The sequence below is a fragment of the Triticum urartu genome, chromosome 4 (assembly GCF_003073215.2).
Source record: "Triticum urartu cultivar G1812 chromosome 4, Tu2.1, whole genome shotgun sequence".
Classification (NCBI taxonomy): Eukaryota; Viridiplantae; Streptophyta; class Magnoliopsida; order Poales; family Poaceae; genus Triticum; species Triticum urartu.
In genome coordinates, this window is record NC_053025.1 from 548,158,151 (window position 1) to 548,163,780 (window position 5,630).

Sequence of the window (5,630 nt, forward strand, 5' to 3'; positions counted from 1 at the left end):
AACCGGCCATGAAGCGTGCCTTCGTGGGAGTCATCCATGGAGGAAGTTATGAGGACAGATCAGAGTTTCGCGAGGCGACTGTCGTTTGTTCCGGTGACGAATCTTCGACCGGAGAAACCGAATCTCTTTATCAGCTACAAGATGGCCGGATTGGGAGCTGTTCCGATGGCGACAGTATTCAGGACCCCTCGGATCTGCCCAACCGGGTTGGAATATTCATGACCGGAACACAAGCAGCGCTTCATTCTTCGACAGCCGCGGCAACGATCTCCGGTTCAGCAGCGGCGACGGCTGCCGGGGCAGGAGGCCCAGTGCGCCCGCCGGCTAAGGTTCTATCAGAACTATTTGATGCGTTGGCTGTGCTTATGGCGGAAGTTAATCCGCCAGATCAGGACGTTCACAACACGGAGATTGCAAAGGTAAAGGAACAGATCACCCAGGCCAAGACGGATCTGGCGGCTGAGGACACCAGGATGGCCGCAGAGCGGGCCGCTTTAGACGCACAGGCCTACAAGCTTATGTTGGACCAGAGCGCATCGCATGAAGTCATGAGGAGGAAGCACCGATCCTGCTTATCTCCGGTTTTCGAGGCCAGAGACCTTTTCAACACTCCAGGACCAAGAGCCGGCAATCTGCTGGAGGGGAACCGGGCAGAAGCCCGTGGGACCGGTGCACTGGTTCAGCCTCGTCAGATGGACCCGCCTCGTCAAAACACCGTTATACCTCAGGATGCTTTAACACCTCCGGGTCACTATTCCAACCCAATGGACAATCTTGTTGCCGCTGCTGCACGGCTGGAGGCCAATCCAATTGAAGGTGACTCACCGCAGGCAGTAGAGACGCGACGGGTCAAGGAACTTCTGATGACAGCTTTGGCCCAACAGGAAGCATACTCGTACAGCCGCGACCGGATCCACTCGACCCCTCGTCCAAGCCGGAGCTATAGCAGACATATGGATGAACCAGCAGTGTCGAGTAATGAACGATGTGGAGCACCCCGTGGCAACAACCCGACGGGTGGTGCTGATGATGCTCAGGAAGTGGTGAACCGGGCCCGAGCGCGCAGGGAGGCCGAGTTAGCCGCACAGCATCAGGCTCGACAGCTCACGCCGGTTCGTCCAACCATCTCGATCGAACCTGGTGTTACTTCTAGTTCTTTGGGGGTGCCTTGCCTTATCCCCGCTTTACGCAATGTGCGCCTGCCCAAGGATTTCAAAGGCCCGCGCAAGGCACCAAATTACACGGTGGATCAACCTCCAGAGACATGGGTGGAGAGCTATGAGATGGCCATGGAGATGCTTGATGTGGATGACACGGCGTGTGCGAAATACTTCACCATGATGCTTGAAGGAACGGCCCGTAGTTGGTTAAAAAGCTTGCCAGCTAATTCTATCAGTTCATGGGCCCAATTACGAGCCCGGTTTATCAGCAATTTCAAGGATACCTGTAAACAGCCTATGTCGATAGTGGATTTAGCTGCATGCATCCAGGAGGAAGGAGAATCAACGACTCATTGGGTGCGCCGGGTTTCACAAGTGTTGCACTCCTCAGACCGCATCAACGCTGACACCGCAGTATTAACCCTAGAAGGCAACTGCCGGTTTGGGCCCCTGAAGTTGAAATTGGGACGGATGAAGCGTCATTGCACCGACATGGGGACCCTCATGCCGCTTTGGTGAAATATGCTGATTCTGATAGTACCAAGGATCCCGAATCTGATGATGACAAGACAGGGAAAGGGAAGAAGAACATCAGCTCCAAAGGTCAGCAGCATCACTGGGTAGGCAATGACGGAGGAGGCAAGCTTAAAGCGGATGGTAACATGGATTTTGTGGCTAATACCAACGCACAGGACAATGGCCAGCGACGCAAGGGTAGGCCGAAAAATCGTAGTGGAGCACCCAACCCTAACCCAAACCTCCTAAACTATCTGCTAAGCCAGCCCTGTCCAAGACATGGGACGAAGGAGGAGCCAGCAAACCACCTTTGGAAGGATTGCTTTATTATGCAGGAGTTCAAGAATTCTAATAATTTCCGGTATGATCACGGATCTGGCGGTGGCTCAGGGTCCGGGCCGGGTTACGGTGGAGGAAGTTCCGGTTCAGGATTTAATGGTAATCCGGGCGGACATAATGGTCAAAATAGTCAGAACAACCAGGGTGGTTACAACCAACAACAGCAACAGTCAGGTTACCAGAGCAACCCAAAGCAGTTGAGTAGTGGGCAGTACCATGTCTTTACCACTAGCTTGGACAAATGATACCGGAAGGTTCAGAGGCGGGCAGTCAACTCTGTTGAACCGGCCATACCCCGTTATCTACGTTGGTCTGAACAGCCAATCATATGGAGCAGAGAGGATCACCCACCCCAGGTCGATAATCCGGGTCAGTTGGCTCTGGTGGTGGCGCCTCAGGTGGGAGGTTATAAGTTCACCAAGGTGCTCATGGATGGAGGGAGCAGCATTAACATCCTGTACTATGAGACCTTCCGTCGTATGGGACTAACAGATAAGAATCTCAAATCGTCTAATACAGTATTCCATGGTGTAGTGCCTGGCAGATCAGCATATCCCGTTGGTAAGATAGCTCTCGAAGTGGCCTTTGGGGATGATCATGATTCCAGGTCGGAGACATTGACGTTTGAAGTGGTGAAAATCCAAAGTCCATATCATGCCCTGTTTGGGCGACCGGCATACGCCAAGTTTATGGCTCGGCCCTGTTATGTGTATTTGCAGCTCAAGATGTCGGGTCACAAGGGGACAATAACGGTTCACGGAAGCCACAAAATCTCTTTGGAATGCGAGGAAGGAGATGCGGCTTATGCAGAGTCGGTTTGTGCCACCGAGGAGTTGAAGTACTATAAAGACAATGTTGATCCGGCGGACATGACTCCGTTGAAGAAGCCAACTACGGAGCATGATCCGGCCCTGAAGTTCAAATCGGCAGCAGAAACTAAGCTTGTTGACTTCGTACCTGGCGATTCGTCCAAGCAGTTCAGCATCAGTGCCAACTTGGATCCAAAATAGGAAAGCGCGCTCATCGAGTTCATCCGTGAGAATCAGGACATTTTTGCATGGAAGCCCTCCGACATGCCAGGTGTACCGAGGCAACTCGCTGAGCACACACTTAATGTGGATCCTAAATATAAACCGGTGAAACAGTTCCTCCGCCGGTTTAACGAAGAAAGACGCAAGGCGATTGGAGAAGAGGTAGCCAGGCTCTTAGCAGCTGGCTTTATTGTTGAAGTTTTTCACCCCGAGTGGCTTGCCAATCCGGTGCTGGTCCTCAAGAAAAACGGCACCTGGCGCATGTGTGTGGATTACACAGATCTTAATAAAGCTTGTCCAGCAGATCCCTTTGCCCTCCCCCGTATTGATCAAATTATTGATGCTACGGCGGGTTGTGAGCGTTTAAGTTTTTTGGATGCGTATTCTGGCTATCATCAGATCAAAATGGCAGTTAAGGACCAGGAGAAGACAGCATTTATAACTCCATTTGGAGCCTTCTGCTATGTGTCTATGCCCTTCGGGCTCAAGAGTGCCCAGGCAACTTACCAACGGTGTGTACAAAATTGTCTTCACAAGCAGATTGGCCGTAATGTACATGCTTACGTGGATGATATCATGGTTAAATCCAGGGAGAAGGAGACTCTGATTGATGATTTGAAGGAAACCTTTGATAATCTGAGAACATACAAAATGATGCTTAATCCGTACAAGTGTGTCTTTGGTGTACCGGCAGGCAAGCTATTGGGTTTTCTAGTGTCCAACAGGGGAATTGAGGCTAATCCGGAGAAGATCACGGCTATCACCTCCCTGGCTAAACCGAAGTGTATCAACGATGTTCAACGCCTGGCAGGCCGGATTGCTGCGTTAAGCCGGTTTATCAGTCGCCTGGGTGAGAAGGCAATCCCTTTGTATCAGATGTTGAAAAAGACAGATCAATTTGTCTGGAGTTCTGCTGCTGATGAAGCATTTGAGGATTTAAAGCGGCAATTGGCCAATCCGCCTGTGCTCGCCGCTCCCATTGACAAGGAGCCGTTACTGTTATATGTTGCTGCTAATGTTCGGGCGGTCAGCGTAGCTATTGTGGTGGAGCGAAAGGATTCAGGTAAGGAGCATCCGGTTCAACGCCCGGTCTATTATATCAGCGAGGTGCTCATTGAGTCCAAGCAAAGGTATCCGCATTGGCAGAAGCTGGTGTATGGAGTTTTTATGGCAAGCCGGAAGCTTAAACAATATTTCCAAGGGCACTCAATTACGGTGGTCAGTTCTGCTCCTTTGGGAGATATCATCCAGAACCGGGAAGCAACTGGTCGGATTGCAAAGTGGGCCATAGAGCTGGGGCCGTACGGTTTGAAGTATGTGCCTCGGACAGCGGTTAAGTCTCAAGCGCTTGTTGATTTCATCAATGATTGGACGGAAATGCAAGCACCTGAAGAAAAGCCGGATCATACGTATTGGACCATCCATTTTGACGGATCCAGGCAGTTGGAAGGCTCGGGGGTGGGGTCGTATTAACTTCCCCACGAGGTGATAAGTTTTGTTATGTTCTCCGTTTAATGTTCCCTTGTACTAACAATGTAGCTGAGTATGAAGCCTTGCTCCATGGTCTCCGGATGGCTAAGGAGATGAATCTAAGTCGAGTTAAGTGCTTCGGTGACTCGGACCTTGTGGCTCAGCAAGTGTCTGGCACTTGAGACTCCAAGGACCCACTCATGGCAGCATATCGCCGTGAGGTGGATATTGTTGCAGGTTATTTCAGAGGCTATCAGGTGGACCACGTGGACCGGCGGAAAAATGAAGCGGCAGACGCTTTAAGCCGGCTGGGCTCTCAGCGCAAACCGGTCCCGCCCAATGTTTTTCTGGATGTGCTGCACAACCCGTCGGTGAAGATCCCTGGTGAAGAGGATTTGGCTATTCCTGATCCGGAGGCTCAATTGGTGGCAGTTCTTCATGTTATTCGGGATTGGACGCTTCCTTACCTGGCGTACAAGAACCGGGGCGAGTTGCCAGAGGATGAGATTCTGGCCCGGCAGATAATCCGGCGATCCAAATCCATGGCTATCATCAACGGCGAGCTGCATCATTGCAGTGTATCCGGAGCTTTTCAACGTTGCGTGTCTCCTGAAGAAGGCCGTGAAATTTTGCGTGAGATCCACGAAGGAGATTGTGGTCACCACACCGGTTCAAAATCTCTGGTGGCTAAAGCGTTTCGCCATGGCTTCTATTAGTTAACTGCTCATGCTGATGCGGAGGATCTAGTCAGACGATGTGATGGTTGCCAAAGGTTTTCAAGACGTGCTCATGTACCGGCTCAAGAATTGAGAATGATTCCAATTACTTGGCCATTTGCAACTTGTGGGCTGGATATGGTTGGGCCTTTCAAAAGGTCCAAAGATAAGAAGACCCACCTCCTGGTGGCGGTTGACAAGTTTACAAAGTGGGTGGAGGCAGAACCTGTTAGCAAGTGTGATGCGGCCACGGCGGTTCAGTTCATCAAAAAGGTGATTTTCCGGTTTGGCTTTCCGCACAGTATTATCACAGATAATGGTACCAATTTGTCCAAAGGTGCTATGAAGGAGTTCTGCGAACGGGAGCACATCCGGCTCGACGTTTCATCAGTGGCACA